The sequence below is a fragment of the Balaenoptera acutorostrata genome, chromosome 13 (genome assembly GCF_949987535.1).
Source record: "Balaenoptera acutorostrata chromosome 13, mBalAcu1.1, whole genome shotgun sequence".
NCBI classification, from domain to species: Eukaryota; Metazoa; Chordata; class Mammalia; order Artiodactyla; family Balaenopteridae; genus Balaenoptera; species Balaenoptera acutorostrata.
The window spans coordinates 76803861-76829038 of NC_080076.1; the positions used below are offsets into that span (position 1 = coordinate 76803861).

At 52.0% G+C, this 25178-nt stretch overlaps 1 protein-coding gene across 11 annotated transcripts in view; it reads left to right on the forward strand.

Moving 5' to 3' along the window:
• PXN (paxillin) overlaps positions 1–25178 on the forward strand; it is a 42616-nt gene that overhangs the window by 7092 nt on the left and 10346 nt on the right. The window contains exon 2 of one of the 11 annotated variants that reach the window (XM_057526422.1): positions 23600–23700. The exons of 7 other annotated variants lie outside the window; for them this stretch is intronic. The gene's annotated coding sequence lies outside the window, so the exon portion shown is untranslated. Of the gene's footprint in view, positions 1–12569; positions 12670–23599; positions 23701–24846; positions 24926–25178 lie in introns of those variants that run through there. 3 more of the 11 variants (XM_057526424.1, XM_057526423.1, XM_057526426.1) reach the window with 3 other exon arrangements.

The window sequence follows — 25178 nt, forward strand, 5'->3', positions numbered from 1 at the left end:
GCAGGATGATGTGTGTTTTATGGGGGTGGGGGTGGGGAGGGGTGGTGCTGGGAGGAAGCTTTATGTAATTCTTGGCTGGGACTCAGGTAATTGTTTTAATGAAATGGAATGCAGCTTATTCAGAACTCGCTTGGCAGAAACAGCCATGTTCTGTTCTGTTTTCTTGTTGGAGAGAGCGAGTCACACACTTGCAGCCGTTTGAAAGAGTGGAACCCAGGGTGAGCTAGCATGAGCAAGGTGGGCCGAGGCCTCCGGGGATCTCCTCTCGGTTCAGCGCGAGGATCCTCAGACGGCTCGACTCTCCTCTGGACGCCAGTCTGGGAGCCTTTTTGAATGAGCCATGGACACTCGGGCCTCTTGCAACAACAGAAAGACCCTGCTGCAAGTGGGCTGTGAACTGAGCCTGGAGCTGCTGCCTCCCTCGTTGTCAGGAGGCCTCATGATATGGACGTGGGAGCGCTCAGCACACAGCAGACAGACCCTCCAGGACGGTCTGCTATTTGCTGTATCCCCTTTTTGCCACCTCAACACCTCCTGTAACTCCCCGCGTGCCCCCCTTACCCCCCCAGCATCTCCCATCAGTGTCGACATCCGTGGCCTAACGTGACGCATCCGCAGATACACCTGGATCCCCTTTCCTTCTGGTTTCCTTTCCCCCCGTCTGCCCCTGCTAACTTCTTTAGTCTGCTCCTTTTTCTGTTTTTAATGCAGCCTGGGCCGTTCTTCCACGTTTTCTCTTTTGCTAAGAATGCATCTCACTCTGTAGCAGCCATATTTCCCCTCCCTTCCTTAAAATCTGCTTCTCCGCAGAACCCCCCGCTTCCTTCCCCTCCTCCTTCTCTGATCCCTTTGTGGGGCGCAACATTGCATTTTCCCAAAGGCTTTTTCTGGGCTCCCTGTTTCTCTCCTAGGTACCCAGGTCAACTTATCTACTTGCGTGACCTCTTTTATCACTGGTATGTTGGCAACTCCTAAATTTATATTTCCACCCCTGACGTGGATTCTATTGTGCAGATTCTTCCGGTCTGCACGCCAGCAAAGACCCAGCTCATTTCCTTCTCACTCTCTCTTCACGGTCTCATTTGTTGTCTGCTCTCTCTGTTATTGCCCCTTCCCTTCTCTTGGCCTGTGTTAAACCATTTCTGCAACAGTTTAAAATTTATTTATTTTATTTATTTATTTTTGGCTACATTGGGTCTTCATTGCTGTGCACGGGCTTTCTCTAGTTGTGGTGAGCGGGGGCTACTCTTCATTGCGGTGCGCGGGCTTCTCATTGTGGTGGCTTCTCTCTCTGTGGAGCATGGGCTCTAGGCGCACGGGCTTCAGTAGTTGTGGCACGCAGGCTCAGTAGTTGTGGCTCGCAGGCTTAGTTGCTCCGCAGCATGTGGGATCTTCCCGGACCGGGGCTCGAACCCGTGTCCCTGCATTGGCAGGGGGATTCTTAACCACTGCGCCACCAGGGAAGCCCCATTTCTGCAACATTTTAAGGTTTAGGAAACATGTTCACGTGCTTCGTCATTGTTGATGATTCTGACAACAGCCCTTTGGGGTATGTGGTAGCTTCCCCCATTTTACAGATGAGGAAGCTAAACTGCAGCTCAGGGCACATAGAGGAAGGGGTCACACCCAGTATCACCACAGATAATGTTGCAAAAACTTGATCTTAGGTCTTTGAGTGCCCAACCCATTCTCTTTTTGGTTCTTCATGTTGGAAACCTTAACGCAGAGATGGGAATTCGCAGGTTGGATTTGGCCTGCAGACCTGTGTTACTTGGCCTGCGTGGTATTTAAAAATATTCCGAATTAGTTGCCAGCATTTAAAGTATCAGGAGATTGCACCCAAAAATCCGTATGTTATTTCTTTCAAAAAATCAGAGTCGGCTACACTGGACGCCCATCCTTCATGGCACTGGTTTGTTGAATTCGCAGCTCCCGCCCTTGCATTGGCCCTCTCTGTTGCCTGCAGCGGGCCCACTTTTTGGAAGGTTCTAAAAATGCTTTCTTTCTGCCCTGCATTTACGGCAAACACACAGTTGCCAAGTCTAGGGGGTTTCTTGAACTGCATTCTCTGAGTTATATTTGACTTCTGACCACTCCAAGCACTTAGCTCTGCCCGAAGTCTGGACCCTTGTCCATGTTGCAGAAAATAGCCTCCTGACTTGTCCGTCTCCTTTCACTCTCAGCCCTTAAGGTCTCAGCTGCAGTCACCTTCTTGAGAAGGTTTTTTTTCCGGTTAAAACTAGCCAACCTCTTGACCCTCCCGCTTCACTGTAACTTCACAGATCTGTGTACACTGGGCTTTTTTCCTTTTGTCTCCCCCTCTGCCCTGTAAGCCCGTTGAAAACAGGGATCTTACCTGCTGTTAAAGTGTCTCTAACCTCCAAGTATGGCTCGGTTCTCTCTGTGGTTGCTTAATAAATATTTGAAGGTGGCTGATGATTAAATGAGTATGTATGAACTGCAGACACCCACCATGATGCTGAACCTCCACCATCCACTTCCTCCACTGGAGAATCTGAGCCAGAAACCCTCTGGGTTCCAGGCAGGTGGGGAGGCAGCGTAGTGCCACAGACAGAACACAGGCTCGCCTATCAGCCCCTCCTCTCCTGGGTCTGTATCCATGCTGCCCCTTGCCAACTGTGTGACCTTGACAGGTCACCTTATACCCTGAGCCTCAGTCCCCTCATCTGTGAAACAGGAGCATTTCCTGAAATGCTATAAAGTACTCAATAAATGGTAACGATTATCATTCTTATTATTATTCCCTGGAATAATCTAGACATTGCTCTGGGGGGATTAGCTTTCTCTGTCACCTTTCCACCTGACAACTCTGCTGCCTGTGTCTGCTGTGGCCTTGGTGGCAGGCATTTAGAGCACACGTACCTAGATGGCCATTCAGCTGGGCCTGGGGGAGGATTCTGAGTTCTGTTAGCTCCCCCGAGAATGTGATTTGGGACCCTTTGTGGCCCTGTGGGGTGAGGACGAGTGTTTGGGGCTCTGCTCTGCAGGTGAAATGGTCATGTCCTGGTGCTGGTGATGTTAAGCTGGGTTTTGATTATGTGACATCTCGCTTCCTCGAGTCTCTTCTGTGGCTTTGAGGAGGAAGTGGTGGGGGAGGAGGTTGTTTGGTGCCTTGGTTTATACCAATTGCTCATCTAAGGCTAAAGTTTGAGAGCGGCCAGAGAGCTGCTCTGAGATCAGTGCAGGGCTTCTCCCAGAACTCGCAAGCCTTCCTCTGGCCAAGGCAGGCTGTGAAGGATGGTCTGTGACACCTACAAAACCTCCCAGGATGGGTCTAGGCCAGTGAGGCTCCTAGTAGCAGTAGAACAAAGGAGAGTTTGGTTTTCTGGGCGGTGAACTGTGGCTTTTGTCAGCTGAGTGGACCCAGTACCTAGGCTGCCCCCTGTCTGCCTCTGTACCCATTTAGGGGCAGCCGATCTGTCGGGTCAGTCCCAGACCCCATTCAGGTTTGAAGTGGCTCAGAGAGTCGTGGCCAGGCTTTTGCTTGCTCTCTGTTTCCAGGAATGTTCCTCTTCCTTGGGTGGAAATGGGAGTGTCCCACAGCCTGCACTTGGTTTCCTCCGGATTTACCATTCGCCCCGTGGACTCCCTCTGGACTCTGCTGACCGGCTGGGGTGGGTTCTCATCACTGGTGAGCTGCAGGACAGCCGCATCGGGCTGGTTCCTCTGGGGCGGGGATGAAGGAGCGGCCACGGCGCCTGGAACACTACACTCGTGCCTCGTCGGAGACCTGACCTGGTGCCCTGCTGGGCTCGCTTGGTTACGTGCTGCCCATCTTGGAAAGTCCTGTGTCCTCACAAGTGGATGTGTGGTTTCCTCACCGTCCTTAGGAGCGTCAGCCTAGCTGCATCTTTGGAGTGAGGGAGCTGTTGAGATAGCTCAGTGGCCTTGTTTCCTCCCTGTCTGAACCCCTCAAATGGTCTCTTCTGCCCTGTCCTAAACTTTCCAAGAATTCCCGCCTCTTCTCTGTCTTTGGAGAGCCGCACTGGAAGTCTTTTTGCCTGGTCTGCTGAGGCAGCCACACCAGAAACAAGCTGGGGAAGAAGAGGAGTGTCACCTGGAGGTGGTTGTCATGCTTCCTGTGATCACTTGTGATCATCTGTTCCCAAACATCCTGTTTGCACCCTTAGTGCAGCAGGAATTCTGACCTGGAGACAGCTATTATCTATCTGCCTGACCTCGGACAGAGGCATGGGGCCAGGGGTGTCTCAGCTCATCTGCCCCTGGGGGACCCTGGGCTTGCTGGTCGCTGGCTGTTGATGGCATTGCCGGTAGCAGCTCCTTTCCTCGTCACTGGCTTGGGCTTCATCCCGACTGCCCATTCTCTTCCCCCTGCTTCTACTGCCTGTGAGATTTTTCCTCCAAATGATCTGTTGCGTGTGACCAGTCAGCACTCCCTTCTCTGTGGTTCTGGACTGATTCAGTCTTTCTTAGAGTGGAAGGGGCCTTAGGATGTCACCCACTCCTGTGGTTGGGGTCTTTGCCAATCATCTCTTCAGTCAGAGCTGCTCACTTCGTATCTGTGTATATATTGGGCTTCCACTGAAGACTGCAATTACAAAAGGGGTTTTGTGGTTTTTCAAAAATTTGAAAATAAAAATGTAAAATCATTTGAAAATCACTTATGAGGTTCAACCCACCTGTTTTACAGAGGGACAAACTGAGACCCTCTGAGGAGAAAGTACTTGCCTGGGACACTTAATAGCAGAACAAGCCTGTGCTTTTTTTCCCTCTTTCTAGCCCTTCTTGGGGAATATCCTGGTTCCTAGTTTTCTTCATTTCTAGAACCACACACTTGCCACAGTGTAGCCTCAAGCCTTGTTTTCTTCTAGAGACCTTTCTCATGCCATTTTGTATCCAGTGTTGTTACTTACTTTGTAAAAGTTTTTATGTCAAAGAAGATACATACCTATTGTAAAAACAAAAAAGAAAAAGGTACAGAGTGAAAGTCCTTCCTTCCTTCCCCCACCAGGGGTAACTGTAGTTAACAGTTTGCTGTGTATCTTACCCACCCATCTTCTACACATTTGTAAATACATAAACATGCATGTGATGTACATACCCTTCACTTTTTTTTTTTTTTTTAAATTTTTATTATGTTTATTTTTGGCTGTGTTGGGTCTTCGTTTCTGTGTGAGGGCTTTCTCCAGTTGCGGCGAGTGGGGGCCACTCTTCATTGCGGTGCGCGGGCCTGTCACTATCGCGGCCTCTCTTGTTGCGGAGCAGAGGCTCCAGACGCTCAGGCTCAGTAGTTGTGGCTCACGGGCCCAGTTGCTCCGCGGCATGTGGGATCTTCCCAGACCAGGGCTCGAACCCGTGTCCCCTGCATTGGCAGGCAGATTCTCAACCACTGCGCCACCAGGGAAGCCCTACCCTTCACTTTTTTTTTTTTTTTTTTTTTAAAGAAATTCACATTCTTTTATTTATTTATTTATTTATTTATTTATTTATTTATTTATGACTGTGTTGAGTCTTCGTTTCTGTGCGAGGGCTTTCTCTAGTTGCGGCAAGTGGGGACCACTCTTCATCGCGGTGCGCGGGCCTCTCACCATCGCGGCCTCTCTTGCTGCGGAGCACAGGCTCCAGACGCGCAGGCTCAGCAATTGTGGCTCACGGGCCCAGTTGCTCCGTGGCATGTGGGATCTTCCCGGACCAGGGCTCGAACCCGTGTCCCCTGCATTGGCAGGCAGATTCTCAACCACTGCGCCACCAGGGAAGCCCCCTTCACTTTTTTTAAACTAAGGTGAAATTCACATAACATAAAATTAGCCACTCTAAAGTATACAATTCAGTGGCATTTAGGACATTCACAATTTGTGCAACCATCACCTCTGTCTAGTTCAGAACATTTTCATCACCACCAAAGGAGTCCCTGTATCCGTTAAGCAGTCACTTCCCTTTACTCCCTCCCCATAATCCCTGGCAGCTACTAATCTGCTTTCTGTCTCGATGGATTTGCCTATTTTGGACATTTCGTATAAATGGAATGATACAATACCTGGCCTTTTGTGATTGGCTTATTTCACTTAGCATAATGTTTTTGAGGTTCATTCAAGTCATAGCATGTATCGGTGCTTCATCCCTTTTTATGGCTGAATAATATTCCATTGTATAGGTAGACCACATTTTGTTTACCCATTCATTTGTTGATGGACATTTGGGTTATTTACACCTTTTGGCTATTGTGAATAGTGCTGCTATGAACATTCTCGTTCAAGTATTTATCTGAATACCTGTTTTCAAATCTTTTATGTTTATATCTCTTCATAGTTTTTTTTCTCTCATTTTTTTAAAAAAAACATTATTTATTTATTTGGCTGCGCCGGGTCTTAGTTGCGGCATGTGGGATCTTTGTTGCCACGTGCGGGATCTTCCTTGTAGCATGCGGGATCTTCACAGGGGCATGCGGGTTCTTTAGTTGTGGCATGCCGGTTCCTTAGTTGCAGCACTTGGTTCTTTAGTTGTGGCATGCGGGATCTTTAGTTGCGGCATGTGGGCTCTTAGTTGTGGTATGCGGGATCTAGTTCCCTGACCAGGGATCGAGCCTGGGCCCCCTGCATTGGGAGCATGGAGTCTTACCCACTGGACCACCAGGGAAATCCCTTCCTCTCTTTTTTTAATTCAAGTTTATTTACAATATTGTGTTAGTTTCAGGTGTACAGCATAGTGATTCAGTTTTTTGTTCTTTGGGGTTTCTTTTGCAGATTATATTCCAATATAGGTTATTACAAGATTTTGGGTTTAATTCCCTGTGCCACACAGTAAATCCTTGTGCTTATCTATTTTATGTATAGTAGTTTTCCTCATTGTTCTTAAAGTTTATTTTACTATATTGTTGTAAATACCTATGAAAAGGACTAATTATATTCATGTTCCTTTTAATATTTAACTTTTTTTTAATACTGCTTATCAGTATTATACACATTCATTGTAGAAAAACTTAAAAAAGTACAGAGATGCACAAAGGAGGAAATAATGAAAACTCAGGGAGATAATCGTCCAGAAATAACCACAATAACTGTTTTTATGCATTTCTGTATAATCTTTTCAGTGCATATGTATTTACATAATTGGGATACTAGTTACCAGCATTAATATAACATTTACTCTGTGCCGGGCACAGATCTAAGTGCCTGACTTGCGTTACCATATTTTTTTTTCCTCACAACAACCCTTTGAAGTAGGTATTCTTATAGATGCAGATGCTAAAGCACGAAGAGGGTAAGTGACTTGCCTGAAGTGAATCGCTGGTAAGTGGCTGAGCTGGGGTTGGAATCCAGAGACTGCTGTAAGCCACTGTCCCATACAGCCCCCTTTGATTCCTGTAGACTGTTCTGATTCCCACTCACAGATGCCACTGGGGAGGAAGGAGGCGAGGGGGACAGGCTGGTGTGTGTGCATGTGTGTATTTCGTGTGTGTGTGTATCACAGTGTACTCGGGAGTGTAGTGATTGAGGAAACGATCAAACAGAGCATGGCGGGTGTGAACACTGCCCTCCCACCCAGATTTGTCAGGGAGTGAAAACCACTGGGAATATAGTGTCAGTTGGTGTGTCTCCCTCCGCTCTGGGCGAGGTCTGTGGGCCCAGCAAAAAGAGGGGAGCCTTTCCTGCTCCTTGGTGTCCCCCAGCCACTTCTGCTTCAGCCCTCTGTGGGTTCTCTGTCCTGCTGCTCTACAGCTTTCGGGTTATTTGCTTATATCTTCCTTCGGCTTCCTTTTGGAAGTTTTTTTTTTCTCAATTACTGACCCTTGTCAATTAGAGAGTTGAACTCTCCAGCTACAATTGTGGATTTGTCTTTCTTTCCTATCATTTCTGTCGATTTTAGCTTTATCTGGTTTGAAGCTCAGTTATTGGATGTGTATGTGTTTAGGACTATTACATGTTCATGACGAATTGACTTTTTATCATTATGAAGTGTCTTTCTTTATCTCTAATAATATTCCTGTCTGGAAGTCCACATCATGTGATTTTCACAGAACCACTCCAGCTTTCTTGATATTAGTGTGAGTGTGGTATATTTTTCTCCATTGTTTTATACGTATCAAACTGGTAGGAACTGTTTATCTGTGTCTTTATATTTAAAGTGTTTTTCATAGACAGCTTATTTTGAATCTTGCATTTTTATCCAGTCTGACAATCTCTACCTTTTAATTGAAGTGTATAGACCTTCTAACATTTAAAGTAATTATCAACACAATTGGGTGTAAGTTTACCATCTTGCCACTTGTTTTCTGTTTCTACCATTTGTTCTTTATTCTTTCTTCTTTTCTTGCCTTCTTTTGGATTCATGGTGTATCTTTTAAGATTCCATTTTATCTCCACTGTTGGCTTATTTGGCTATACTTCATTGGTTTATTTTCTTTTCACGGTTGCTGTATGGTTTACAGGTTTAACTTAACACAGTCTACCTTCAAATCATAAACCACTTCACATATAATGTAAGAACCTTACAACGGTATAGATATTTCCATTCTCCCCTCCCGTCTTTTGTGTTATTGTTGTCATAAATCTTACTTCTACTTATATTATAAAACCCACACTATGTTGCTAGGCTTTTACATTTACCCACAAATTTACTATTTCTGGAGCTCTTTGTTCCTTTGTAAAAAGGGCTTTTTTTAAGTCTAAAGAAATTAACAAAAATGTTTGCAAAACATTATTTTTTTCCCTTCCTCTCTCTTTCAGTTTCTCATCCAAAAACTTGTCGTCCTCTTTCTTTTCCTGGCGAGTTTCCCCTGCCTGTGGAGCTTCCCTCTGCATCGCTAATCCATGCGTGCTTTTTGGCTGTCTCATCTGTGGCTCGGTGGTGATAATCAATGATGCTACCAGCTGCTCCAACTACAGAGCCCCATGGCTGGTGTTGCTAACACATTCCAGTGGTCCAAGGTTCAGAAAATCCACACATTCCAGCTCCCATCTCCTGCTCCTCTGCCCCACAGGGAGAGGTGTGACAGGATCCGATCCACAGGATGCTGGGGCTGCATTTCTCCCTGTTCCTCCTTGCCCTCCTCCTCCCCCTCCAGTGCCAAGTGAAAGTGCCACCAGCCCCAGGGCCTGGCTGCCCGGGTACCAGATTCCCGCCAGCTGCCTCACTCTTGTGAGCCAGCCCCCTTCCCTGACCTGCCCTCCCCCACCCACAGAGGAAGCCAGACAGGCCACACAGTGAGTTGAAACCTTAAGTACTCACCAGGGGCTGCTCTGCTCAGGCCACAAAGTCTTGTGCAGTGTTCCTTTGATTTTTTTTTTTTTTTCTTTAAAGGGCAGGAGTGGTGCCGGTTGGGGAGGTAACTAGATCACAGTAGAGGGAAATTTCCTGGGATAGAAGAGGAGGGAGGGCTTGGGCCCTGTGCTTACGTGTTGCTCGCCCACATGGTGCTTGGCATGTATTGAGCGCTCACGGAAGCCCGGAGTGGCGTGGACTGTAGTGGTGAGCAGGTCTCGGCAACAGATGGGCTTGGTGGGGCTGGGCTCTGCTCGATGCAAGGAGGTAAAGATGGATGGAGACAGACTCCCTGCCCTTAATGAGCTGTCACAGGCTGGTGGGACAGAGGCACTCAGGCAGACAGTTCCTACTGGTTTGATATGTGCTCTCACAGGAGATGTGCACGGTGCTTTGGGAACTCAAAGGAAAGGGACCTGGAACCCTGTGCCAGGAATGTGGTCAGGGAGGGCTTCCTGGAGGAAATGGTACCCTAAGCTGACTCTTTGATGTGTGTTTATTTTAACTGGAGTCTTGACATTTAGAAAAGCCCCACACTCTCATCCTTTATATAAATCATAAGGATTTCCATAATAAGATTTTGGGAATCTCTTACAGAAGATGCTGTAAAACCTGTACATTGTGGTGTATCTGTCCCTAAATAAGTGTTGTCTTCTCCCTTTCAGTGTTGCTATATACATTGTCACCCATGTAGCATATGTTTGACTTTTTTTTTTTTTTTTTTGGCCACGCCATGCAGCATGAGGGATCTTAGTTCCCCAACCAGGGCTCGAACCCATACCCCCTGCATCGGGAGCACGGAGTCGTAACCACTGGAGTGCCTGGGAAGTCCCCAAACTACCTTAATTTATGTGTGTTTCCTCATTGTAAGCAGGCTTGTCTTCCTATCTGGATTTTTTTGTGTATATGTGTTCTACCAATTAACTACTTTTGCAGTTTTAATCCTGTATTATTTCTACTTTGTTTTGTGTAAAAGGGGAAAAATAAAAAAGCTGGAATCCCCGCCCCCTCCAAAATATTTATTTTCCATAATAAGATTTGGAAATCTCTTACAGAAGAGACCCCCCCCCCCACCAGCATAGAAACCACACGTTCCTATTTATTTAGGTAGGTAGAACGGATCCTTTTTATCCTCGTGTTGCAGAAGAGGAAACTGAACTGTGATGAGCCTCAAGGGATAAGAAAGGATTTAGCCTGGAAAAGAAGACAGGGGAGTGGACGGCGCAGCATGTGCAAAGGCCCGGAGGGAGGAGGCCTTTTGTGTGTATGTGCTAATAAGTTCATGGGCTCTGCTGTGGCACCGCGTGTTGTCCCAACTGGATCTTACAAACTCATCAAACTTAGCCTGAGCGACAAGGCCACGGACAGTCGCTAGCCTTTGTTTCCCAAGTGGAATGACCTTTTTGGGTGGCCTCGGTATGGCAGTTGAGGTGGGGCCAGCCTCTGGGGCTTCTGTTATCCTCCAGTCAGGTGTTGAGCTCTGTCGGTGCAAATTCTTCCCCGGCTCAGCTGGGGTGGAGCCCTGGGCCAGTTCTGAAGGGCATTTCCACAAGAGTTTGGGGCCTGAGATTGTGTCCTGGGCCCGCCGGCCCCAGTGGTGAGCCTGTATGCTTGTGTGACAGGAAGGACCTGGTTCCTGTGATAACACGCTTGACTTTACCCCTCTTCCGGAGAGGGGCTGTCAGGGGATGGAGGCAGCTTTGTATTTGGATTTCAGGGCTGGACTTGGGCACCGCGGGAGTGGGCTGAGAGAGGGGTGAGCACTCTGAGAATTCTGGAGCTGGCTGCATGCAGTTTACAGCTTCCCCACACCCGGGCCAGAGCACACAGGAGTGGCAGCACTGTATCGTTCCCCAAACCTCTGCTTCCTGGGCCCCGGAGAGATTCAGAGGTGGCTTGGCCAGGGGAAAAGAAAGGCCCCTGGGCTCGGGTAGCCCCGTGGCTCTGCCTGTCTGGATCACTGCCCTTGTCACCCTGACTCTCCTGTGCGCCTTCTTCCCCGAGGCCCTGCTTCTCCTCCCACCTGCCCTATCTCATCTGGTGGATGTTCCGTCCTCCCTTAGGAAACAAACGTGGGAGGCATCCTGTACTCCTCTGTCTTCATAGCCACTCAATTACCAGGTCTCCTTGATTTCGCCTAGTTTTATTTAGAGCATTGTGACTCTTGGGCCGCCTCTGGTCAAGCCCCGCCTCCCTCCCGGCTCCCCTGCACACACTGATGTAAAACGCAAGCCTGGTCCTGCCGTTCCCTCCCCCACAGTTTGCCCTTGTAAGTCCAGACTCTACAGCAGGTCCTGCGCTCCTCTTCCCCCAAGCTGGGACTTGTGCTCTGAGCTCCAACCCCCTCTGTCTGCCAGGCTGTGTCTCACCTCTGCCTCTGTTCCTTCCTGTGCCTGGAAAAAACCTCTGCTCTCTCCCTCTGGCCCAGATTATGACAGTCTCCCACTAGTTAGCGCTCTGTGGGGACAGACACTGTTTTGTTTTATCACTTTTTTTTTGGCCGAGCCGTGTGGCATGAGGAATCTTAGTTCCCTGACCAGGGATTGAACCCATGCCCCTGCAGTGGAAGCACGGAGTCTTAACCACTGGACCACCGGGGGAGTCCCCAGACATTGTATTTTTGTCACCTCTGTGCCCAGCATGGTGTTTGTAGACATTATCGGGGCCACCGAGGGTAAAGGTGAAGCGGCACCCAGGGAGAGGGATGGAAGGACAGGGGGAGGCAGGTCCTGGGGAATTCCCCCATCCCTATGATGTTAGAGGCAGTTATCATACCCAGTCTACAGATGTAGGAACTGAGCTCAAAGAGGTGCAGTGCCAGCAAGTGGCGGAGCTGGGACTTAGAAGTTTTCCAACTACAAAAGCCACACTGCATTTCCTTGCAAACTCATGTACTTGCTGAGGCCGGTGGGTGTTGTGAATGGTTGGAGTGGGCCAAAAAGAAAGGGCGTTAGATTTCATGCTACAGCCAGTGGTGGCCCTGCAGGAAAGTAGACCCGTATTGCTAGCTCTTCTGACTGCTCCTGGGAAGCCAGACAATCTGGCTTTCATATGAAATCTCTCAATTTATTAAGACTAACTCAAATTTCTTTTAAAAGCACAAACAGGGACCTCCACTGCAGGGGGCCAGGGGGCATGGGTTCGATCCTTGGTCGGTTCGATCCCTGGTCGGGGAACTAAGATCCCGCGGCCAATAAAAACCCCACAGACATATCCAGGGAGTTGTGTGGTGGGATGCAGCCTGCAGGCCTAGGGCTGGTGGCGTCTGCCATATTCTCTGTTGCCTCCTCTAACCCCCCCTCCCCGGGTCCTGCTTCCTCTAGAATCCCCTCTGGAAGAAGAATCAGAGTTCATTACTTGAAAGAGCTCTTGGAAGATTATCTGGGCCAACCCTTAGCCATGTGTGGTTCTTATTTCACCAGAAAGGTAGGTAGGCGTGGGCAAGTAAGGAACTGTAAATTCTGCCTCTCCGGGAGTCTGTGCTCCTGGGCCTGAGCGGCTGGGCTCAGCCCCACTGCCCCACCCCCAGTGGCTGCTGGCACTTCCTGCTGTCGGCCACTGCACACTGAACTGCCCTTGGCTCTCAGGGTGGCACCACCCCTGGGATCTTCCCTCAGAGGACCTGGACGCCAGGCCAGAGCGCCATGGCTGCGCTTTGAGCCTGGGTTTTGAAGTTTGTCCCTCTCACGTGGAAACAGGAGTCTTTGTTCACAGCCAGTGAGACTTGACTCCTCTCGTCCCAGCTCCTACCTCAACTACGTGTGGGGTAGGACAGTGGAGTGGGGGGGGCCAGGCACAACCCCGCCCCCGACTCCCTGCAAGGGACAGGGCCCACGGAGGGAGACCTCACAGTTCGGGGTACAACAGGGAGGGGTGGATGGGGACAGAGACTTGCACTTTTTTTTTTAAGTTTTTTTTTTTTTTATTGAAGTATAGTTGATTTACAGTGTTTCAGGTGTATAGCAAAATGATTCAGTTATATATATTTTCTTTTTCAGATTCTTTTCCATTATAGGTTATTATAAGATATTGAATATAGTTCCCTGTGCTGTACAGTATGTCCTTGTTTATCTCTTTTATATATAGTAGTGTGGATCTGTTAATCCCAAATTCCAAATTTATCCCTCCCCTGCTTTCTCCTCTGGTACCCATAAGGAGACTTGCACTTTAAAAAAAAAAAAAAAGATTTATTTATTTATTTATGGCTGTGTTGGGTCTTCGTTGCTGCACGTGGGCTTTCTCTAGTTGTGGTGAGGGGGGGGGGTGCTTGGGGGGGTACCGCTCTTGCCATCTGTCCTGGCTCTGCTGGGTTGGATTCCCAAGAGCTCCAGATGTCTCATCCAATAAAACCCAAAGTAGGGCTGAGATGGATACTCCCCCCGCCCCCCCGGCCAGTCTCCTGATGTAACCAGCTGGGCATGGTGGAGGGAGGCCAGCCATGCCAAGCCAAGCTGAGCCCTGGGACCTTCTCTGCCACATGAGCCCTGGGGCACAGACCACCCTGTTCGGTTCTTCCATAAGGCTTGGCATCTGCTTGGCTCTCTGCTTCAGTTCTGGGGCTGTTAGGCTTCTAGCTGGCGGACTACAGGGTCTTATTTTGGTTCTCTTCCCACCCCGTCCTCCTCCTCTGTACCTTGATGTCCCTACATGTGAGCCCTGCCAGTGAGACTGACAGTCCCTGGGTGCTTTTTCTTTCAGGCAAGTCTTTCCCTCCTTTTTTTCTCTTGTGGTTTCCCAGTGTGACTCTTGTTAGCCAAAGTCGTGAGGACTGGCCTCCACCTGCTCCCTCCCTGTCCAGGAACAGGCCAAATTCCCAGTGCAGAGAGTCAGCGAGGATATGGGCTTCCAGAGAAATTTGTCTTGACCTCCTCAGGAAATGGCTGGAGGCATCTCTCCTTTGTAGATCAACGACGCCATCCCACCAGGGCCTGTGTGGGGAGCTTGGGAAGGACTGGGACAAGACGTGGGGCTCCTCCCTTACTCAGGAGGTACCAACAGTCAGTCAGGCAGCCCGAGAATTTTGTCTTACCCCAAACCAAGCAGGTGGCTTCCAAACTTGTGAAACTGGGAAGACCAGGGCTGGATGGCATAGATACTTCTAGGGAAGTGAAAGTGTAATTGAGGGTCAACTGGGGGCCACTGGCCCTGGCTCTTTCTTGCCCCCTCTGCCCCTTCTTCTCTGCTCTTGACTATCTCAGATAGTGGTTCCAACTGTGTTCTGCAGTGTCATACCCTCCAGATGACACTCGTGACAGATAAGGATCATGAGCTGCCCATCCTTCTGGAGGGTGCTGCCTGGGGTTCTGAGCACCTTCCAGCTCTTTCTCTCCCTCAGGAAAGCATGTTGGAACACATGTGGGTGGGCTGACAGTCATGAACCCACTTCAGCTTATTTTCAAACAGCGAAAGCAAATAAATAGGAAATGTCCATACTTTATGATCCTTAGCTTAGGACAGGTGGTGGCACACCTCAGGCTTATTGATCGTACATCATGCGAGAGATTCTTTGTCCCTCCCTCATTTGGCTGTTTGGTGCCTTCAGTGGAGCCTTGACTGCCAGTCTGTCTCCTGATGATTCTCTTGCCACCTCTGCTTGATTATGGTGGAGGCTGGGGAGCCACTGTGCCCCAGAACAATGGCCCAGGCTCCTCAATCTGTGCAGATAAGAAGAGGGCGGAGGTCAGTGCCTGGGGCAGCCCCATCTTGCATCATGCTGTTTGGATGGGCAACAGAGTGGAAAACACTCTTGCAAGTAGACCTACCAGGCAACGAGTTAGCCTAGAACATGGAGCTCCCCGTGCCACCACTAGGGGCTCATCTGTGGCACAGGGCCCTGCCTGAGGGGCAAAGACAAGAAGGGAGGCCCAGAGCAAGGGCCCCAGCAGAGGCCGGGGTGGAGGGGCACCCCAGTGGCCAGCCTTCTTGGATTGCTCCAGGGGCTCTGGAGACTGGTGCTTTGGAAACGGAGAGTGTGGAGAGTGGTGACAGGCAGAATGAGGGATAGCTGCTGACAGCGATGTTCCTCTCCCAGTGGGGTGTCATGGAAAGAACATGGGTGAGCTCTGCAGTCAGGCAGAGCTGTCCTCGTGGGGGTGGGGGACTCTGCCCGGCTGCAGAGCGTACTCATCACACATCTCTGAGCCTCTTTGTCCTGATCTATAAAATGGGGTTGTGAGGCCTGCACGTTTCCCCGTGCCCCCTTGTCTGAGCTTCTTTCTGGTCACGCGACCCTGTCTTTGGGTTCCTTTGTGGCACCCTGCAGGGCTCAGAGCCTCAGTGGCAGGAGCAAAGGCTGCTCTGCCCTGGGCTTGCTCTGGGAGGTCAGAGACTGAGAGCTCCTTCTATTGCCAAGATTCCAGGTTCAACGCCACAGGGCTCTCGGACAGCAGTGACTTCCCAGCAGGTGGCAGAGCTGGCATAGGGCTGGGGGGTGTTGGAGCCCTGTAACTTCTCGCTGTCGCCTCTGTCCTTGCTAGGGAGTGAGTCGGAGGCTTCTGGGCTCAGCTGATGTTCTCTGAGGAGGACTTGGAATGAACCCAAGGAACAGAGGGATGAGGTCAGTGGTTTGCTCAGCAAGGAGGCCCGAGTTAGTGACAGACCTGTCACAGCTCCCAAGATTCCTGGCCGCAGTCCCTGGCTCCGCCTCCTCCCCCTCCCATCCTTAGGGAGATGAAAATCGGCAATGATGCAATGATGCGGGTTTCTTTACCGAGTGTCTCCTTGTGTCACAGTGGGAGGCCCAGGAAGCTCTCCCCAGCCGTGGTGGTTTTCGCATACTTTTTCATTGATTACTCACCCTGTGCTCTATGAGCTATCTGAGTAACTAAAGCCCAGAATTGCCACCCAGGCTGGTGAGTGGTGTGGATTTGAACCTGTCCCCCTCTCTACTTGGAGGCCCGTTCTTTCCACTCGGCCACGCTGCCATGCAGGCTGGGATGCCGGGAGGGGTATAGAGAGAGCTGTGTGATTGTCCCAGCTCCCAACGCCACATGGGAAGACAGATCTATGGTATGGACAGGATGGCTTTGTGGGGCTGCTTAAATGTCACCTAAGCCCCCATGTGCATGTGCAAAAGGTCTCTCTGAAGCCTCAGTTCTTATCTTACAATTCATTTGCATTTTGCACCTAACTCCATTAAGTAGCCTTTTAATTTAATGCAGTGATTTCAATGTCTTGCTTCTGAGTCAGTTTGATCCTCAGAAGGTGTCCTGGGTTTACCTGTGCCCCTGGCCTCCACGCTCCCCCTGGGGGTGTGGATATCCCTGTAGATGAAGGGGGTGGGAGGCATGTTCAGTGCTATGAATAAAGGCACTTTTCTGGGGAAAGGGAAGAGGGGGCCCAATTTGGCCAGCGAGGCATGTTGCAGTGGGCGGGCCGAGAAGGTAAAGGCCAGTCAGGGCTGTATTCTGAGAGGCTCAAGACCAGAACGCCAACCCCAGGGGTTCCGATCTCGTTCTGTAGGCAGAGAGGGTCATGGTGGCTGAGTATTCTGACTCTCTTTTGCTTGGCAAACGTCCAGTCACTGTCCGAGAAGCTCATGAGGGTATTCGTGCTGTGGATCTAGCAAGGGGGGAGGAGGTTCCTGCCCTCAGAGGGCAAGCGGTCTAGTGGACGTGCACAGAAGGGGTGAGGTTTCAAGTTCACACTGCTGGCGTCTGCTGCAAGTGTTAGAATGGGGGAGCGCAGAGCAGGCGCTGCCAGGGAGCTCGAGAAGGGGCCGAGCGTGGATTCGGATGCCGGTCTAAGTTGTTGGCTTCCTGTGACAGAAAGGGAGGCAAGTAAAGGGGAGAGGCCCCGTGAAGGAAGAACTGATGGTACTTGGTGACAGTGACATGTGGGGAGCTGGAAGAGGGCCCCAGGGTATCACAGGTGCTATAGGAGAACCGGGGAAGGCCGGCAAGAGAGAGTGCAGTCAGGAAATGGCCTGGCTGCCGGAGATGGGGAAGAACGGACCTGTCCTGTGGCCACCGTGAGCCATGTTCATTAGTCAGAGCTTGACTGGTCAAGAGGGGGTAAGTAGTGCTATGAAATCCACAAACATCGGGAAAAGACTACAGCTCATTCCTGGAACAGGCCAACTTTTGAACTTTCTGTTTGGGTCTCTGTAGGGCGGATGACTCACTTCTAAGCCCCTCCTAACCTCTGTTGATGATTAGCAGGGGTGAGAGGCCCCCGGAGCCGCCCTGCTCCACAACAGACCGACTTGCCACAAAGAGCCCAGATTGCAGGAATGGATTGGATGGATTTGGAATAGCTGAGAAAAATTCCAGCCCCTGAGCCGCCTGGGTTCGAGGCTGTCTATCTTGTTGTATGTAAATCCACGTTTTACCCTTTGAAGGAACTGCGGGGTGGGCCTGGAGTTGGACCCTAGACACGACCTTAAAAGAGTCCAGGGTCTCTGGGTGACCCGAAGAGGTGATGAAATCTGACCAACGAAATGCGTCCACGGGGTTCTGGGCCCTCTGGGGGAGGGTGGGGCCCGCTGATCCTGGACTCAGAGATGAGTTATTTACAACAGAAACGAGACTCCGCTGTCCAGTCAGCCTGGACCTGCTGCTGTGCCCATCTTGGGGAGGGGGTGGAGGTGTGCCCAAGTATACCTGGGCGGCTACTCCCACCTGTTGCTGCTTAACCTGCTGGAGCCCCATCAGATGGGGAAGTCGCCGTGGCCCAGGGCCTGGTCACTGGGGGGTCCTGTGTGGGTGCCCAGTGCAGCTGGGGCCTGGCACAGTTGGGCTTCTGCCTGGAGCTCGGCGTGACCTCTGGAGTTGCCTTTCTGCCTTTATTCTCTCGTGTCTCTGGTTACCTGTGCTCTGTGACCTTGGGCGCCAGCCAGGCACCCAGTAAAGAGAGCCAACCTGCCTACACACTCATGTTGTGTCAGCCCCTGCAAGGAAGGGCAGACAGGAAACCGCCCTCCTAAGGCATGTGGGAAGCCCAGGCAAGAAACGCCTTCTCCAAAGGGCCGCCTCCCACCTCTCCGAGCAGCATCTTGGAAGACTCCTGGCCGTCTCCCCTGGTTTCCTGTGTGTCACCCCCAGCCCACACTTCCTTCAGGGCTGAGAGTAAAATGGCAGTTCCTGTTGAGTGAGGCATGAGTCAGCGAAGGAGGACGGTGGCTGAGTCTTCATAACCTCCAGGCACGGCTATTAAATATTTAAATGACACTACAGTATTGATTGTTTCTCCTCCATCCCCTTAGGGAGAGCAGTTCGCTGTCTGGGATTCAGATAATAGCAATATCTTGGATTTAGACAAACTCCGAAGAGCTCCAGAAAGGTTCTGTGTAAATTTCACCCGAAATTATGTTATCTCCTCCTCAGGGCTTGCTATCAGGCATGGGAACAAATTGGGTTCTGCCCGTTTTACAGCTAGAGAAGATGCCCGACCCGATGACGGGCACCCAGCAGGCTGGGCCTGGAATCACAGCATCCTGGCACTGGCTACTTTCTCTGTTCACAGCTCCTTCCCCCTCTTCCTCGTCCTCACAGTCCCGCTGTCATTCAGCCATTCATTCTACCTGCTGGGGATATGGCATCAAGCAAGATAGACAGGGCCCCTTCATTCTTGGAGAGGAGGCAGTTAGTTGGCAAGAACCCAGATTGGCAGGGGAGGCCCCTTCAGGAGATCGAGTTCCTAGTCAGTGGCCAGGCCCTGGGTCCCCGGGCTGGGTAGTGCAGAGCAGATCTGGCCTAAATTGTAGATTGGCCCTTACTGTTCACAGATCTGTCTTTCCTCCCAGGACAGTTATCAGGATAAATATACCCGGCTCCCCATTCCTGGGGAGTTACTCACCATGTAAAAGTGCCCTGCTGCCCTGGATTAGATTACCTCTGTTCTAACTGCTCATGTGCTCAGGGCTGGGGGAGGGGGAGACCCGCCTTCTCGTCCTGCTCTCCTTCCTAATCTGGAAGAGTCTCAGCAAAGGGGCTGAGATGAGACCATCCCCGTAGAGGGGAGCCGGTCCTGCTGTTTACACAGCTCCTTCCTTAGGAAGGGCCAAGCCCCGCTCACTGCTTATGTACTGAGCTTGGGCAGCTGTAAGGAGGCTGGGCAGCTTCTCCTCTGACACTTGAGGCCACCAAGGCTGTGCAGGTGGTCAGCAGGGGGCCGAAACCTCTCTTGCCCACAGTTCTGAACCCAGTAGGGTAGGCAAGCTGAAAGGCTGGGTTTCTCCAGGTCTGGTGGGGAAGGGACTCACCAAGCTGCTGCTGTCTCTGTGAGAGTCTGGGTCTCACCATAAATGGAGGGAATGGACAGTTGGCCCAGGCCTGGGAAGGCCTTGTGCAATGGCAGTCCCTTATGGCTGTGCTGGAGCTCTCAGGGCAGTGTTTGCTACACCTTCCTTCTGCTTCTCAGCTCCCAAGGAAACACCTGCCTGGGCCGTGAAAGCTGAGTTACATTGGCCTGCAGAACAAAGGTGGGTGAGCTGAGTCTTGTTCCTATCGTGGGCCTCTTCTAGGCTAGGTATCAAGAATATAAGGCACGTCAAGCTGGGGTCTTCCTGGTGGCCAAAGGACCCTACCTCTTTTAGATCAGCCTAGCGCTGGTGTGGCAGGGGAGCCTGTGAACTCTGGAATGGGATGATGCCCCACATGTACCTGCCCCATCATGAAGATCTGCTGGGCAGGCTTCTCCATGGTGACTTTGTTTTCCCCAGGATGGTGCTCCTAACTGATGATCTAGGATTGCAACATCCTTTGCCTTCAGGATGTTGAAGCGCTTTTCTCCTTCCCCTCCAGGGCTAACCATCTCTCTGGGAAGGAACTCCATCTACTGAGCGCGTGCTCTATTCCAGGGACTGTGCTAAAGCAGGCACTTTATATCCACTCTCTCGTGTAATCCTTACTCCTGTGAGTAAGGTGGTGGAATTCCCATTGGACAGACAAGAAAACCGAGGTACAAGAGCAGTTAAGCAGCCTGGACGGGCAACTTGGTCACAGAGCAGAGTTTGTGTGACTCAGAATTCCCCTGTGTGAGTTCTAACATCTCGTGTCCTCAGAGCCTGGGAGGGAGAATGAAATCTGTAACCGTGCCCGCCCCCCCCCACCGCCGCCGCCACATTTGAGGGATCCTGGATGGCCCTTTATCTCACTCTCTTTAGCGTCCATCCAGCTCAAGGCCTCTGATCTTGATAGTCTTTAATCACATACTAAGAAGTTGCCGGGCTTGGGTAGGAGGAAGCCGGGCTTGTGAAAGAGGCTTGACTTGTCTATATACTCCAGTTGGGGGTGGAGGTGGAGGTGGTTAGTTGATTCTCTTTAACTTATTATTGGGTGCCATGTGTCTGTGGGTCAGCCCAGGTCCCCAGGCCTCAGTCTGGCGGAGATCCCCTATGTTGGGGATGGGAGGGCGCCTGGGGCTCCCTCTGTCCTGGGTGCCTTGAGCTGGTCTGGGAATATGAGGGGCGCAGCTGCAGCATTTGCGCTGGAATGCAGCCCGACCGGCCCCCGAGTCTCCTCCCTCCCAGCGCAGAGAGCCTGGACACCTGAGTCTTAACCCCCTCAGGGCTGCAGAGCCAGCGGCTCCCCCCACCACCTCCCGTCCTCAGGATTGTGCTCGGCTGGTGGTTGCTGGGGCCCAGGGAAGGGCCTTTCACCTTGTCCTGGCCCTGTGCGCTGTGCCCACCCGCCCGCTTGCCCCTGGGCAGCCTCTCAGTGGAAGCCACAGCCCCTCTGAGTGGCTGCTTAGGTGCAGCCGCTGGGCACTGGAAGCTAGGGCATGTGTCTGTCTCTTGTGTCATTCTTGAGTCACGCCTTCAAATGATGTGTGCTGCAGGCACGGCCCAGAGGCTTGGCCCCCCGGCGCCGTTGTGCTCCTCCTCACAGCCTGCGCCGTCCCTCCAGCTCAGTCAGGCATTCCCTGGCACTGAAACTTTCCCGGTGCACCCATGGCCGGCTGGGGGCTCCCGGGTCTTCCCCAGCTCTAAAATTCCGTGATTGCACGAGGTTACCTTCGGTTACTCCCCGTGGCGGAGAGCCGATGGGCCGATAGCTCCCTCTGGCGGGCAGCGGAGGACGGTCCGCACCCCTTCGCTGCCAGGGCACAACAAGCTGGTTGCCTCTGGTGGACTGGAAACCGTGCATTAACTCCCCCGTCCCCAGTTTCGAAAGGAGAACTCTCCCTCTCCACACATACACTGGATAGACTCCCAGAGACCTGGGCTTTCCCTCTTCTTGGATGGAAGTGACAGAGCCTGCATCCACTGGTCTGGAGAGGCAAAACGCTTGCAGAGTCTAGGGTGATTTCCTCCAGAAAGGGGCTGGGAAGCCCCAGAGAGAGCTCTTTCCCCAGGGTGACTAGGGTGGTCCTAGTCACTCTGACTTGTTCTGGTGGTCTCAGGCCTGGACCCAGAAGCTTAGTGGAGCGATGCTGAGGAAGTCTGAGGCCTTCCTTAGGCTGAATGAGTGAGCCCTGACTGCTTACTGCTTCTGTGTGTATGGAAGCCATCCTCCAAACATGTGGGAGGGAGGGTGTGTTCCAGCGGCAGCATTTTCTCTGACACCTTCTTCGGGGTACGTGTAGAAGGGATCCTGAGCCTGCCCCTAGGGTATTCAGAGCTGGGACCAGGCAGTAACTAGCTGAAAACTGGGGACCTTCCCCCCCACCCCCGCCCCGCTGTGGACTGCAAGTGGACTCCATCTGCCACCTCTGTTTACTCAGGCTGGGGAGGAGTTTGCTGAGCTTGCAAGGAGACTTTGGCCCATCACCATTTTGCAGCCTGTGGGAAGATAGCAGGCCTCGGCACCCATAGGAATCCAAAGTAGAGGCCAGCGAGTACTCCTCCGTGCCTCCTGTATTCCTGGCTCCCCCCTGAGGCGCGTGTGAGGGGTTTGGTGGGACAGTGGCACCAAGTCCTGTCTATCACAGAGCAAAGACCAAGGATGGAGAGAGAGGAGGAAGCTACACCGCAGCACCGGTGGCTGTGCGTGTCCTAACTCTCACTCAGACACAAGTTTGGACAGTGGTGTGCCTCCGCTCTCTGACATCCACAAATGTTTCACTCTGTTTTTGGGGTGTTTTAAAAAAGATTTATTATTTATTTTATTCATTTTTGGCTGTGTCGGATCTTAGTTGAGGCATGCGGGATCTTTCTTTGCGGCGCGCGGGCTTCTCTCTAGTTGCGGCATGCGGGTTTTCTCTCTCTAGTTGTGGCGCGCAGACGCCAGGGCGCGTGGGCTCTGTAGTTTGCAGCACGTGGGCTCTCTAGTTGAGGCGCACGAACTGAGTAGTTGTGGCACGCGGGCTTAATTGCCCCACGGCATGTGGGATCTTAGTTCTCTGACCAGGGATCGAACCCACGTCCCCTGCATTGTAAGGTGGATTCTCTACCACTGGACACCAGGGAAGTCCCCAAATGTTTCCCTTTGAATGTTACTTTATTACTTTGCTTTTGCTTTTCTCTTCAAGGTTGCCCTTTTCTTGTCTTGCCCAGATCCTACCCATAGAGGACTTAGGAGAAATCAGCACTTTGCAACCCAACCTGACCTCCTTGGAGGAAAATCTTTTTCTGAATTTCACAAAGCAAATGAGATGTGGTGTTTGCAGCTTCCCGTGTACTATAGCATCTGCTATCCCATATAAACCTCACGCCAGTGCTGTGAGGTGGGGAGCTAAGTGATTTGCTCTGTGGCGGTGGGTAGTGTAGAGGAGCTGGGACTGAACTCAGGTCTGGCTCGACTCCACAGATCTTTTGTCTCCACCCCCCAGGACTGGTCCTTTTGACCAACAGATGTATCTGTGTTGAAAAGAGCCTGTTTAAATCATAAACAAGAATCCATCCATAAACCAATGAGCCAGACTTGGAGTCAGGTTATGAGTGAGGTGGGAGAAGGTGTTTGGTGCAGAGGCTGGTGGTGTCCCTGGCTCAGAAGGTTTGACGAGGAAGCTTAACCATCTGTCTTTTATTGAGTGGAGCCCAAGAGACCCGAGTTCAGGTCCCAGCGGTGTCACTTCAGCCAGCTCAGGCAGTGTGGAGATGTGCCTCTGCCTCTCTGAACCTCAGTTTTGCCATCTGTGCTAGTGGTATCGTGAGGAGGAAGAGAGGTGACACGGGTGAAACTCCTGGCACCTGGTGGGCATTCAATCATAGCAGCTGCCCTTGTTACCCCTACTGGACTTGCACATGTTGGGGGCTGGCTCTGCCCATGATGGAGAAGGAGGGACCCCCAACCCTCCTGCTGGCTTGGGCCCAGAGGAAGCCAGGACGCCTTGTGAAGCCAAGGCAGCAGGTGTGGCCGTGGAGAGGCGACTGGGATTGGCCCTGGACACTGGTTCCTTTTCCACTGTCACCTAGACACACAGACTCCCTCTAGTTCCGGTTTGCTAGAGATAGGAAGTCAAACTTCTTCCAAAGGACCTGGAGGAGTCGGGGGCTGCAGGAACTGATCTTCCTTGGAAGTCAGAGACATCCCGGGCCTTGGAACAAGCTTCTGATCAGCTGGGTAGGAGCCTGGGGTAGGTGCTGCCAGCCTTGGGGGTAGGACATCAGGGCACGTAGCTGGGAGGTGTGGGCCCACAGACCCAGGCCCTGGGTGAGGCCCTGGCTTCTTTCTTACTTCCTTTGAGCAGGGGTGGGGTTGGGGACAGGGCCACCAGGAAGGATCAGACTGGCAGCCCTCAGCGCTTGGGCCGCGTCATTCAGGAAGTCGTGCTGTTTAAATCTGGCACCATCTTGTGATCACGGCAGCCTCTTGCAGGGCAGATTTTTCGGGTTTGGGGCCTCTGAGGAGTCAGTCCTGTCACTTACCGGCTTTGTTATTTGGGGCCAGTCCCATCACCTCTTGAAGCCAGTTTCTCCGTCTGTAAAGGGAGGGTGAGAATTCCAACTTCATGGGGTATTAGGAGGATTAACTGAGACCACGTATGCAACGTGCCCAACACGGTGCCTGTTAACTAGTAAACGGCCATGATGCAGCCATTGCTTTCTGGTGACTATTATCCCAAGGGCCAGGGACCGAGTTCCCCCCCTGCAGCAGGCCAGCAGTGGGGGGAGAGTGAACTAGTCCGTGGCACAGCAGGAACGAGGGCATGGCATGCAGGGCCAGGCTGTGGGGCTGTTGAGGGTCCCAGGAGGGCAGGATCAGCAGCTCCTGCCCCCACCCCTCCAGCTGTACCCTTCTGGTCTGGGGACTGGGGAGATGCAGGGCCCCCTGTGGGCTGCCTAGTGCCAGGGTAATGGAAGCTTGCACTTGTGGGCTGATTCGGCTCCCTTGCTGCTGTTAAAAGCAGAATAGTTGGGCCCTGGAGCCTCTGGGGCCAGGCTGCTTGCCAGGCTTCCGCAGAAACAGCCTACAGAGCAGTCCTGCCCCTCTCTGCTGACGGTGGGTGAGGGGGGCGAACACTGCACCAGCCTTGTCCCTCACACTCCTCACCAGCAGCCCCGAGACTCGGGAGGAGCTTGGAGCCTGAGGTTCGGCTTCTACCTGGTCAGGAGGGCAGGTACCACCCCAGGGGCCCCTCCAGGCTGGGGGCTGAGCGGGCTTAAGCTCTTGGAAATTAAGTGGGACCTGGCAGTGCCCAGGCCCCTCCCCGTGACGTGGGGCTCCTCCCGCCCGTTCTCTCCGCCTTGCCCTGCGGAGTCAGAGTGCGGGTTCCAGGCAGGCATTTCTGACTCCCGGCCGGCCAGCCAGCCAGCTGCACAGCCCTGTCGGGAGGGAACGCAGGTGCCCGGCTCCCAGAGGTAGGAGAGCCCTCAGGGTGGCCCCGGGAGCCTCCAGAGAACCTTCTTCTTGGCTGGGGAGAAGAGCTTTGGGAGCTGTTCTTAGGCTGGTCTGGGCTGGTACCTTCCTGACCTGAGGCTGGTCATTTCTCCCATGGGCGGGGCAGGTGCTCAGAAGTCATTAACTCTTGGGTGTAGGCAGAGAGGGCGCTGCCACTGGAGACTTAGTCCCCAGGATCCGTTTTCTTACCCGCTCCCCGCGCCTTCTCTCTGC